Consider the following 13,575-nt stretch of genomic DNA (forward strand, 5'->3'; position numbering starts at 1 on the left):
CCGGGGCACCTCACCCCCAGGCCTCCCTTTCCTGGGAAACCCGGGCTGGGCACGCGGCTCTCCAGCCGCTCTGCGATTGATGATCACCCGAAGGAAAGGGAGAGCACAGCAGAGAGCGAGGGAAGGAGATTGGGAATGAGGGATCGGAGTCCCCGCGCCCAGTCCTGCTCTGCCGGGGGTGGGAGCCGCAGCCGCAGGAAAAAATGGATCCGCGGATGGCGGCGCTTCCCCCGCTTTGGGCCGACGCCCGCGGGTTCCCGGCGCAGTTGGAGCGCAGGCGCCGGGAGTTGAGCACAACCCGGCCCGGGGGTCCCGCAGGGCGTGGCCGAGGAGGGTCCCGGGGGATGCCAGGAGGGGATCCCGGGGCATTCCCGGGAATTCCGCCGTGCGCTCCCCTCGCCCCCCACACTCCCTCGGGCACTTTCGGATCTGCCCGGCGACCGGTGACGTCACTGCACACTCGGGCTGCCATTGGCGGGCACCAAAGAGGGGCCCCCCAAACCCCCATTCCTGGGCGCCGCCATCGCCCCGAACCCCCATTCCCGGCCATGGCTTCCACCCTGCACCCCCTTATCCGGCACCGACAGCCCTGCACCCCTTTCCCGGACATCCCGCCTCTCCCTGCCCCCAGAGCCCCCTTTTCTTTGACATAGAGACCCCCCGGACCCCTATTCCTGCCCATCCCGGCACCCAAGCCCGTCCTTTCCTCAACACTGAGTGAATTATTAAAAAAATATGAATATCGCCCTAATGCCGATATCCAACTATGACAGACAAAAGACTCTCTAACAGTTTAAAGTTAGAAAGTGTATGTTTAATTACGATGCCGGGCAGCGTGCGGGATAGTTCCCAAACACGCGCGCTCACAGAAGATCACAGGGTCTTTTTATGTACAGAAGTATTGAATACCCAAAACACAAATGTATATTCATGACTTTAGTACATCCCATTCCCCGCCTCGTATGGTAATTAGCCAAAAGCTATTAAGCATGCGTGGTTTGTTCTTTGAAATGGGTCGGTGGTTCTTTTTATGGGGCAGGGTCTCAAAATGATGAAGTGAGTCTTCTTCGCTTTGACTTTTTAACCTTTTAGTGTTGTGTGACAACTGAATCCTGTTTTCCCAGGAGTATTTGATTTATGAATTCATTGTCCTTCTTGAAGCCTGTTGATTAGTCAGAATACACAAACATAAGCTGACAGGCCTCATGATTTATCAGTTCCTTAAATCTGGCTTCTGCTTATCCAAAGGAAAGTCTATCTGTCTTACTTCAGCAATATCTGGTTTAACTAAAATCGTTAATTCTTCAAAATTAATGTTTCACTGAGGACACCCTGGAACCGTATTCCCAGCCATCCCGGGTTTCCTTGCCCTGTCATGGGAATGCGTACACTGGGGACGCTTGGAACTTCTTTTTCTGAGTACAGGAACCCTCTTAACTCCACCCATCCCACATCTACCCACCCCCACCACCCCTTTTTCTCAACCCTGGAAGCCCCAAAGCCCCTTCCCTGCTCTCCCAGCTCTCCCCGTTGCCCCTTTCCTTCAGCCGTGCCCCCCCAGCCCCCAAATGTCCGTGTCCCCCCACTTCTCCTCTCCCTGTGCTCCCTGCCCGTGGCGCTGTTGGAACCCGGCCCGGGCTTCCCCCAGTTCCTGTCCATGGGCTCCCTGGATGGGATTCCCTTCCAGTGCCGCCACCGCCAGTGGGGCCGGGCCGAGCCGCAGCTGCCGGGGATGGTGGCCGGAGCCCAGCCGGGATTTTGGGATGGCCACAGCCGGTACAACGAGCGGCACCGGCACGGGGCCACCAGGGAGCTGCAGATGCTGCAGGAGCGGCACAGCCAGAGCGGGGCTCAGCGCGGGGAGCCGGGGCTGGGGGATCTGTGGGGCCGCCACGGCACCTGTGGGGCTGCACTGGGGATCCGTGGGGCTGCGCCGGCACCTGGGCTGAACTGGGGGACCCTCAGTGGGTCCCACATCCCCCTGTGCCCCCTCTCCCACCCCCTTCCCATTTTTCCCCCCAAACTTATGCTCCCCCGAGCTCGGCCTGGAGTGACCCAGCCCGTAGCCATCGTGTCCCGGTTGGGAGGAGGAGGAGGAAGAGGAGGGACAGAGAAGGAGGAAGAGGGGGAGCAGAAGGACCTGGAGGAGGCAGAGGAAGCACCACGTGCGTTCCCTGCTCCCTGAATCTGCAGCTCCTTCGCCCGGACACCATTGGCCCCATCCCGCAGGTGCCCGGAGAGAGGGAGCTCGCCCCAAATATCCCGGCGGGGTCCCTGAGAGGTGTTTTTGGGGGGGTCCCGGTGTCGGCAGAGCCCCGGCAGGGGGCGGGGGAATGCGGGTCCCCCCAGGTGGGGGTTGGGCTTCCCGGGCCGGGCCCTCCGAGCTCTGCCGGGGCCACGTGGGGAGCGGCGGGACCGGCGGGGGGACACCAGGTTTGGGGAGCCCGGCAGAGATCCGGGCTTTGGGGCCCACCTGAGCGGGACCCCAGAGACAGGAGAGCCCCTGGAGCCCAAAGCGGGGACCCCGAGAGGGGGGGACCCCTGGGATTGCCGGGACCCCGTTGGGGGGTGCTGGGGCTGGGGGGGCGGGATGGCCGGGAAAGGGGTTCGGGGCTCCCGGTGCCGGCAGTGGCTGCTCCCAGGATGAGCCCAGTTGTCCCCCCCGTGTGGTTCCAGTTTCCTGGGTGTCACGATCTGCTCACACAAGCGGGGCTCGTGATGGTTCGTTTTAGGGATCTCAGAGCGCAAAAGACACAGCGGGGGACAAACTCAGTTTACTCAATCACAAATGCACCTTTATTTAGTGCCAACAAATGCGATAGTGGGGAGAGAAAAGAGAATAGTAAGAAAGACAGAAAAAGAGGGGAAGGGGTTTATAGCTACCAACATGGAGGGTCGAGTCCTCGAGGCTTTTGAAGATACCTATAGACGCGAGTTTCTCCAGTGGGGTGATCACACAAGTGAGCGGGGGTCTCCAGGGTTTTTATAGTCCTCTCCGAAGCGAAAGGCAGTTGGCCAAACAGGTGGGGGAAATCATTGCAGTGTGTTCATTTCCATCAAACACACCTGCAGGCAGCACTTGGCCAACATCCCACCTCAGCCAGGCCAGAACTCCTGTGTTGAGATTTTAAAGTCCCTTTTAGGGGTTTCAGTCTCTGTTGTTGATGATGGTCGTGAGGCAGATGAGGGATCTTCGGACCGTCTCTTACACTGGGGACTCCCAGTATGAGCCCAGTCAGGCCCAGTATGATCCTGGTCACTTCCCCTCACTCCCTGTAGGATCTCTGTTGCTTCCAGTATAAACCGAGTAAGTCCCTATTATTCTCCATTATGATACAATTTTCCCCCAGCAGGGTCCCAGTTGCTCCCAGTTCCTCCTACTACTGTCTGTTCTGTTCCCAGTTCTCCCAGTTGCCCCTACTATTGTCCCAGTCCCTCCCAGTATGATGCCAGTCTTTCCCAGCAGGGCCTCAGTCACTCACACACACCCCCAGTTCCCCCAGCACATTCCCAGTGACTCTCACTCTTGTCCCAGTCACCACCTGCGTGGTCTCAGGTACTCCCAGTCTATCCCAGTTGCCCTGAATATTCTTGTAGTCATTGCCAGGCCCTCCCAGTTCCCTCAGCATGGTTCAGTTGCCCCCAGTTTTATTCCAGTCACTCAGTACATCCCAGTTGGTCCCAGTTCTTCTCAGGGTATTCCCAGTAGGCTCTCAGCATGGGTCTGGTGGCTCCCAGTAACCCCCAGTCAGGATCCATTGACACCAACTATAATCCCAGTATGATGCCAGTCACTCCCAGTATGATGCCAGTGGCCCCCAGTGTCATCACAGTTGCTCCCTGTCAATGCCAGCATGACCCCAGTACCCTCCAGTATGATCCTCATGGCTCCCAGTCTCTCCCAGTGTATTCCAGTCAAACCCAGCATGCTCCCAGTCACTCTCAGTTTCACCCAGTTACTTTCAGCATGATTCCAGCTGCTCACAGGCACTCCCAATCATTCCCAATATGATTCCAGTTGCTGCCAGTAAAGTTCCAGTTGTTCCCAGTTGCTCCCAGTATGATCCCACTTGTCCCTAGAATAGGCCCAGTTCATCTCAGGATGATCCCACTCACTCCCAGTTGCTGCCAGCATGGTGCCAGCATGGTTCCCAGTGTGGTTCCATTCCCCCCAGTATGGTTACAGACACTCCCAGTTTATCCAATTGGCCCAGTGTGGTTCTGGTTACCTTAGAATGATCCCAGTCTTTCCCAGTTACTCCCAGTTGCCTCCAGCATGATCCAAGTTTCTGGACTGTTCCCATTATCATCCAGCCAGGTTTTAGTTGTTTCTGTTTATTCCCACTGTGGTTTCAGACTCTCCCAGTGTATCCCAGTTGCTCCCAGCACATTCTCAGTCACTCCCAGTTGTGCTCAGTTGCTCTAGCCTCATCTCAGTTGCTCACAGCCCCTCCCAGTCACCCTCAGTGCAATCCCAGTTGCTGCCAGTATGATCCATTATGATCCCAGTTGCCCCCAGCATGGTTCCAGTTTCTCCCTGTTCTTCCAAGAGTCATCCCAGTTGCACCCAGTTACCCCTAGTATAGTCCCAGTCACTCCATAGATGATCCCAGACGCTCCCAGTCATGCCCAGTTGCCTCACTGTAGACCCATTCACTCCCACTTGCTCCCACTTGCCCCCAGCATGGTCCCAGTTCTCCCCAGCATGATTCCAGCTGTTCCCAGTGTGGTTTCAGTCCCCCCATTACGGTCACAGATATTTCCAGTATAGCCCAGTTGCCCTCAGCACGCTTGTAGTCATTCCCAGTCAGTCCCAGTTGCCCCTGTAAGTTTCCAGTTACCCCAGTACAGACCAGTCACTCCCAGTGATGTCACTGCTGGGATCCCCCAGCCCTCTCTGCATTCCCCCCATTGTGAGTCTCCTGAGAGGAGCCCCAAGGGCTGAAGTCCCCACCCAGGGTCCCCAGAAAGCCTGGAGGAGCAGAGCCCTGTGCCCCCCAGGAGCCCAAAGTGGGGAGCCCAGAGAGGGGGGGCGCCGCCATTGGCAGGACCCTCAACAGCCTGGAGAGGGGCAGGGGGGACTCCTTGGACCCCCTGCACCCCAAAGCAGAGAATAAGGGGAGAAGGGACCCCAGGATCCCAACACCCGCCATCATCCCTATATGGGGAGGTGGAAAAGGGGGGAACTCTTCAGATTCCTGGGACTCTCAGCAGCCTGGGGATGGCAGGGACCAAGTACAGCGGGGACCCCCAGTACAAGGGTGACCCCAGGCAGCTGGGATGGGGGGAACCCCCAAACACCCAAGGGGAGAGAGCAGAGACAGGGAACTCCTGGGAGGCGTTTTCAGGGCTGAATCTTGGTGTTTGAGAGGTTTTTCTGGACCCTCGATGCCCAATGACCTCTAGAGATGGACTTGGGCAGAGCAACTTTCAAACTCAATGTACTCATCCCTTGTTTTCACCCCAAACCAGGACTTTCAAAACCTTGGCCAGGTGGAGGAGGAGGCTGCGAGGAAAAGGAAGATGTCCCGGGACAGCCAGGCAGGTGAGGAGGAAGTCAGTGCCCCTTTCCCCCTCTCTCCTGCTTCATCTCCCAGCCCAGCATGGCCCCCAGCTGCAGGACAACCCCGCTGCCAACGCCGTCCTTCTGGGGATGAACTGAGGGGATCTCCTTCCCCTTCCCTGTGGCACGGAGACAAATCCCATCCTCTCCTTGTCCTTTCTTCCCCAGACAAGGAGTTGGGTATAGAGACCAAGGAGGAAAAATCCCCACGGCACAACCTTGTGGAAGAGGCCATTTTTACCGGCTCCACATTGCAGGAATCCGACGGGGAGGAAAATCCCTGGAGATCCCACAGGAAAAGAGGCTCCAAACCCATCCCAAGCTGTTCTGAGGCTGAAAGGCACACCCTGCGCCAGGAAGGCGGCCAGAGATCAAGTCAGGGCTCTGCGCTTGTGGTCCATGAGCAGGTTCATGATGAGGAGAAGCCCCACAAGTGCTTGGAGTGTGGGAAGAGCTTCAGCCACAGATCCCACCTGAGTAGCCACCAGCGGATCCACACTGCAGAGAGGACCTACGAGTGTCCCCAGTGTAAGAAGAGGTTTCAGACCAGCTCCTATCTCCTCAGGCACCAGCGGATTCACACAGAGGAGAGGCCCTTCCGCTGCCCCGACTGTAGAAAGGGCTTCAAGCGCAACTTCCATCTTCTCAGACATCGGCACATCCACACTGGGGAGAGACCCCACGAGTGTGGGGAATGTGGGATGAGCTTCAGCCAGAGATCCCACCTGATTCACCACCAGAGGATCCACACCCGGGAACGGCCCTATGAGTGTGAGCAATGTGGGAAGAGCTTCAGCCAGAGCTCCAACCTGATCCATCACCAGAACATCCACGCTGAGGAAAGGCCATACGAGTGTGGGGAATGCGGGAAGAGCTTCAACCAGAGGTCCAAACTGATCATCCACCAAATGATCCACACTGGGGAGAGGCCCTATCAGTGTCCTGAGTGTGGGAAGGGGTTTCAGACCAGCTCCAGTCTCCTTGTGCACCAGCGGATTCACAGAGAGGAGAGGCCCTTCCGCTGCTCCGACTGCAGGAACAGCTTCAAGCGAAAGTACGACCTCGTCACCCACCGGCGCATCCACACTGGGGAGAGGCCCTACGAGTGTCCCCAGTGTGGGAAGAGCTTCACCCAGAGCTCTAACTTGACCCGACACCAACGGAGGCACCATTAAGAGAAGCCCTGTGAGTGCCCTGACTGTGGGAAGAGCTTCCTGCACTGCTCCAACTCCATCCCCCATCAAAGGACCCACACTGGGCAGAGCCCTGGATCTCCACAGGCACCTGGATGAACACAGGGTCAGGAACATCTACTGGGACTCTGATCAACAATGTAAATGAATTGAGAAGAGCGGATTTTTTTTTTAATTTACAGCCCAAAAAATCCGTTCTGCTGTGTTTTTTCTTCTGATGGCATCAAGACAAATTGGATGATCTTGGAGATATTTTTGTACCTGATTAATTTCTGTGATTTTTCTATAAAACATCCAGAATTGGATTAAAAATAAGCAAAATTAAGTGAAGAGATCTAAAGCTGAATCATTTTACCTGGATTTGAGTGTTAATTTGTGGTTCAGGGGAATATTCAGGAGAGTTTAGGTGTTCTGGGAGCACCCTAGCCAAGGGACATGGCTATGGTCTCATAGTTGTTGCAGCAGAACGTGTCCACTTGAGCCCATCTGTTCTCCAGGAATTCCAGCTTTCTGTCCCTGTCCCTGGCCTGGATCTCCGTATTGTTGGTGTCCCCCGCAACGTGCCCAAATCACTGCTGAAGTGCCCGAGGTGCTCCTGGCTGTGGATGTTCCTGTCCACCAGCCTCTCCTGGTCAGTGCCATAGGGGCCTGTGAGGAGTTTCTGGGACTCCTGGTGGGACTGAGAGAGGCTTTTGTGGCTCTTGGTGGCATTTGTGTTGCTGGGAGGAGGTTTGGGGGCCTTCTTGGGGGGGGGGGGCGTGAGGGAGTTTTGGGATGCTGGAAGGGCTGTGTGTCTTGGAGAGGATTTGGGTGGATCTTGGGGGAGATGGGAAGAGGGAATTGTGGCTTTTAGGGTCATTTATGTTGCAGGGAATGATTGGGGATGTCCTGGGCAGAAGCTGTGAGGTGGTTTGAGGGGTCTGGGAGTGGGTGTGGAGCTGGGAGGGGGTTTTGGGGAAGTTGTGACTCCCCCAGACCCCCAAAGCTCCCACCAAACCCTGTCCCATAGATGCTTCCGGGGTTTGGGGTCTCCATGTTGGGGTTTATCCTCCTGGTCCTGCAGGAAAAGGTCAGGGGGAATCCCCAGGGCCCGTGTATGTCCCCCAGAGCGTGTGTGACCCCCCATGCCGGTGTCACTCCCTTTTCCCTCCCCACAGGGCTCCTGCCCCAGCTCCTGCTGCCCCCGGGGGGAATTTGGGGAGGGGGCAGAGGGGGTGCGCAGCCCCCGCCGGGGGATGACCCCGGCCCAGCCCCTTTGTTTAGCACCAAGCTGGGCTTGGGGCCGCAGGGGGAAGAGGCCCAGGGGAAGCAGATCCTGCAGGTGGGACAGGGCTTGGGCTCAGGGCAAGGTCCTGCCCTGCACACCTAGCTCAGGTGTGACCCTGCCCCGGGAAGGGAGCGGGACATTCCCATCCCCACAGATCAGGGCTGGGAGCAGCATTTGGAGCATGGACGTGAGAATACTGGCAGTGACTGGGACCACACTGAGGGTTACTAAGAGTGACTGGGAATGACTGGTGCATGCTGGGGGTAACTGGGATATACTGGGAATGAGTGAGATCATGCGGGAGGCAACTGGAACCATACTGGGGACTCTGGGGTGACTGGGAATGAGCATGCTGCGGGCAACTGGGATATACTGGGAGTGTCTGGAATGATTCTGGAAGGGACAACACTGGGAACAACTGGGACCATGCTGGGGGCAACTGGGAGAAGCAGGGTGTTACTGTGTCTGTACTGGGGGCCACTGGAATCATTCTGGCAGTGACTGGGACTGTACTAGGGGAAACTGGTGCAACTGTGATCATACTGGGTGGAACCGATCTGACGCTAATGGGGGACTGGGATCCCACTGGGAGTGACCAGAAGCAGGCTGAGGGCAGCTTGGAACATGTTGAGGGCAACTGGGATATACTGGGAGCAACTGGAATTACCCCAAGGGTTACTTAGAGTGGCTGTGGGCCACTGGAATCATACTGGAAGCAACTGGGAGGAACTGGGAGTGACTGGGAGCATGCTGCGGGTGACTGGGATGTACTGAGAAAGACTGGGAGTCCCTGGGACCGTACTGGGAGTGACTGGAACCATGGCAGTGGCCTGGACTGGGTGCTGTGGGGCCTCAGGGTGCAGAGGGAGCACTGTGACCCTGCGGGGCCTGCTGGAACCAAGGGGACATTGTGACACTCTGGGCCCGCCCTGCCCGTGGGGTGTTCCAGGAGCCCCGGGGTGCCCAGGGCAGCAGAGCAGAGCCCCTGGCTCAGGGCCTCTGTTTCCTCAGAGCTGGAGCCAAGGAAAGATGGAAGTGGCCCCTTAAAGAAACCCTCAAGTTTCCTGCAGTGGCTTTCATTTATTCCCTGCACGTTTTCCATTGGAACTCCGTCCCTCTGGAAGGGACACACACAAACCAAAGCCCCTCCTGACACCCCTCTCTGGCCCTTTGGGCATGGGGCAGCTGCTCTCAGTTGGCAGCAGGGCTCCCTGCACTCCCACAGGCTCCACTCCTGGGGAACTGGCACCACGCAGGAACAGCCCCAGACCCCACAGCCTGGGAACACTGCCCCTGACCAAAAACACCCACCCAACGTGACAGATCCAGCCATGCCCAGGAGGATGCTGAAGCCTTTGACCTCCCTGGGGATGACCTGGCTGGAATGAAGGAAATGCAGGGCCTGCAGGCTCTGACAGAGGACAAAGAAAGATGAGGGTCAAAATGAAAGACCTGAATTCATCCCACAAAGAAAGGAAATGGCTCCAAGAGATTTCTTGTCTTGGGGAATGGTGAGTATAACAGAACATGGTGTGGCCAAGAGGAAGAGCTGCTGCTCCAACACCATTAGAGTAGCATCTTTCTAAGTGAAGGCAGATTAGGGTATTTTTGTTCTTATCACCTGTTTACCAGAGCAAGCATGTCCATGGCATGGGAAGCACCAGAGAGATCCCTCACCACCCAACTGAGAGCTGCCATCTTTCCTTCAGCCACAACATCCTCTAAAGTGCCTCTGTCCACGAATTCCATAACCAGCCACAGTTCCTTAAGGACAAGGTAGCTCAAAGAAGAAAAGAGTGGCCTGGAGATCAATGTGCACAGCTAAATCACCTCCTGGAAAAGGCTCCAGATGAGTCTTGTTCTCAGGTTACTTGTAAATGAAAACAGAATCAAAGGGAGAGACATTCCTTTGAAGCCAAACAGCCCTTGGAATCTGCACAGTCTGAATGAGAAAGGCCCATCCCTGAAAAAGGAGATGTCTTAGATGACAAGCATGGGAGAAAGGCAGTTTAGAACCAGCAGAGATGAATCTGGCAGCAGGACACAGCCCATCAGCTGGGTCACCATCCTAACTCATCAATGCCACCAGGAGCTCCAGGAACAAGGCAAGGCAACTTCAACAGTTCTCCATGGGAGGGAGTGAGGGGAAGGCAAGGCAAGGGAGGGGGAGGCAGGGCAAGGAAAGGTCAGCGAGGGGCAGGCAGGTCCAGGCAGACAAGTCAAGGCAAGGGAGGAGTAGGCAAGGCAAGGGAGGAGTAGGCAAGGCAAGGGAGGTGTGTACAGGGCACGACAAGGCAGGGTTATGCCAGGCCAGGCAAGGGACAGGAAGGCAAGGCAAGGCCAGGCCAGGTGTGGGTAGAGCAGGCAAGCAGAGGAAGGGGGAGGCAAGACAAGGAAGTCAGTGGGGGCACAGAAAGGGAGGGTGTGCAAGGGAAGAGAAGTGAGAGGTAGGCAAGGCAAGGCAGGGGAGTGGAGGGGACAGGCAAGGCAAGGGATGGGTCTGCAAGGCGAGGTAAGGGGGAGGAAGGCAGTGAAAGGCAAGGCTGATATTGGGACCCCTCTGGGTTTGGCTCCTCCAGAGCACACAGTGGGTCAGACCCTGGGCTGAGGGAAGGGGTCCCATGTAAACCCAGCACAGGCATTGCTCTTTGAAGAGGGCAGGGAGAAAGGAGAAGAGACTTTCCTGTCTCCAGAGATTCCCCCCTCTTCCTTCAGCAGCCATACCCCAATCAATCACTGCCAGAGTTCATATGATCACTTCCATGCCAGGGAGCACAAGGCACTCAAAACTGAACCCTGCCAGAGCCCAGCCCTGCCTGCCCATTTGGAGGCTGTGGGGGAATGGAATTTCAGTAGGACTTGACCCACTAAGATACTTTGCCACTTGTGGGTTTCTCACAGCCTTAGAAGTTGTGTGAGATGTCTGTCCCAGCAACTGCTCACCCTTCAAATGCACACAGGTGCCTGGGGGCAATTCAGGTTCCCTGCAGTGGTGGCTGATTCCCTTTGAAACAGAAGCTGTTGCCTTTTCTGGTGTGCTTAACTCCCTTCTAACGACTAGAAAGTGGGTGAGTAGAGGAAATGACCCTGGGGGAAGGGACCAAAACCTTGGAAAAGGATGAAATGCATCTGAATTACAAATGAAACCTATTTCATTCACTTATTTAGTACTAAATTATTAATACAAAAAAGCCATGTTTCTGAGCTGAAGCTACTCACACCCTGGAAAATTTTTCGGTTGCTTTATTATTTAAAGGATGTTCCCAGCCTGTGGAGCAGCCCAGTTCTCTGCCACTCTGCCCATAGGGTAGAGCACTCCCAGCTCCCCCAGGAGCCACAAGAGAACTGGGAGAAGGGCCCCTGGGAGGGAATCTTGGGGTTCCTTTCAGCAGGATCCTTTTGTAGCTTCAGGCTGGGGTGGGCAGCACTTCCATCTGCAGCTTCCATGTGCTGCTCCAGCAGCTGCTGCTGGGGGCCCTGAGGGAAGAGGCCCCAGGAGGGATGGAAATGCTGCCTGGACAGCAGCAGCCAGGGCCAAGAAAGAGCTTTGCCTTCCTGGCTGGTGCAATGAGGCTCCTTTCGTGCAAGAGGAGGCAAAGATAAGGTCAAGTTCAACAGTTCAAGGAAAAATGTAGAAAATTGGAAGCCTCTGAATAAACCACACACATTCATCTGTTAGCTCTTCAGCGTCAGTCCTTGTGAAAAGCCTTTCCAGATTTCTTTTGGATTCCAGGGCCCACAGCTGGGCTTCAGAGTTCAACTGATTTGTATTTTCCAGGTTTTTAAACAGAGCTCTGAATTGGGCAGCTCTTGTCATTTTTCTTCTGCTCTCCTGATGTTGAAAAATGTTCCGTGCTCCTGTAAGCCACATCTGGAGGGGTGGTTGGCAACCACGGAATCCTCGGGGAAAGCACCTGATTGACTTCAGGGCCTGGCTGGAGAGCTCAGCCTGAGGACAGAACTGTTCCAGATGCCTCTATCCATGTCCAGCTCCTCACAGCTGAGTCCCTGAACACACAGGGTGGTTTATAGGGATTGATTTTCCCCTCCTGTTCACGTGGAGGTGATTCTGGGATCCTTTAGAGGAACATCTGACCAGCCCCTGCCACCATTCCATTTTATTCTCTCCACTTTGGAGACAGCCTGCTGGGTTTGACATGGAAATTGGTGGTGTCTCCCCATTGTTCCCTCCAGCCCTCAACTGTAACTTGTATTAAACACTGCAAATGGCCTCATTTGTCTGGTGGGGAAGATGTGAGGTGGAGAAAGTTAATAGGATTCGTTTTCATGAACCTTGTGCTAGTAAAGAAAAATGAGGTTTGTCATTTTGGGGTGGTGCTGAGTGTTGGGATTTGGGAGTTTATTACTTGCTATAGTTATTATTATTTATTAGTGTTACTTTTCATTGGTAAGCCTTTCAAATCGTAGACATGATTAACTAAAGCTGGATGTCACTCACTCGGAAAATTCCCTTGCTTTTCCCACTGGTATTAAACTGTACAGTGGACTCCAAGTTGCCAGTAGCTTCTAAAGAGGGACAATCCTGTTAACGGTGGGTTTGGTGTGGTTTGGAGCTGGGGAAGGGTCTCATCCCCTCCCAGAGATGCCCCAAGCCCGCTCTGCTGCCACGTCTGCACTCGCGGCCCCTCACGGCTGCCCTGCCCTGGGGACATGGTGGGACCCCGCTGCTGCCAGGGCTGAAGCTCCTCACGGCCCCTCAAAAACCCTCCTGGCTACACAGAACCTCTCCTGGCCCCTCACAGCCCTTCATGGCTCTTCATTCCCCTTCACATCCCCTCATGGCCCCTCACTTCCCCTCACAACCCCCACAGCCCCTCACTTTCCCTCACAGCCCCAGGCATGGGGCTCCTCCCAAAGGAGAGGGGGTCGGGCCCTGCTTGTTCTCCTTTCATTTCGGTCCCTTCCCAGCCATGAGTCAAGAAAGGCTGAAATGGAGCCTTTCCCCAGCCTTTCCCTCTGCGTTAATTGCGGCTGAAGCTCTGTGCTGGCGCTGGCCCCAGCGCCAACATCCCCGCAGCCCCGCCGGCCTTTGGTGTCCCCCCGTGTCCATTCCCTGTCCCCGAGGCCCGCCCGGCTCTGGCAGCAGCAGGAGCCGCAGCGCAGCGGGCGCCGGCCCGGCCCGGCCGGGGCTCCCGGGCAGGAGCAGCAGCAGCGCCGGCCCCTTCCCACCTGCTCCTGCCTCGCCTTCCAAGGCCTTTGTCCAGATCAGTTCTGGACTAGAGCAACAATCACCCACCAACAGCCCTGATTCCTCAGGGCCCGCCTGTGCTGCCCTGACCCAGCCTCCAGAGAAAGAAAGGATTGGGCTGCAGCGCTGTTTTCAGCACTGTTTTACTCACCCTGAGTGACAGCAGGAGGCTGCTGCTGCCTTTGCCTTGGCAATTGGAGATCATGGCTGCTCTTGTCCCTCTTCTGCTTGCCACTTGAAATTTTATTCGTAAAGCTGCAATTGCCTTTTTTGATCAGTGCCACCCAGAGTGCTGTCATGATGGCAAACTCTGGCATCATGAGCAGCTGATCTCCAAATGTTC

At 56.0% G+C, this 13,575-nt stretch overlaps 1 pseudogene; it reads left to right on the forward strand.

Moving 5' to 3' along the window:
- The window catches only part of LOC136303662 (uncharacterized), a 301,387-nt pseudogene that overhangs the window by 73,142 nt on the left and 214,670 nt on the right, over positions 1-13,575 (forward strand).

The sequence above is a fragment of the Chamaea fasciata genome, unplaced genomic scaffold, assembly GCF_029207755.1.
Source record: "Chamaea fasciata isolate MVZ Bird 193981 ecotype frontalis unplaced genomic scaffold, bChaFas1.0.hap1 SCAF_40, whole genome shotgun sequence".
NCBI classification, from domain to species: Eukaryota; Metazoa; Chordata; class Aves; order Passeriformes; family Sylviidae; genus Chamaea; species Chamaea fasciata.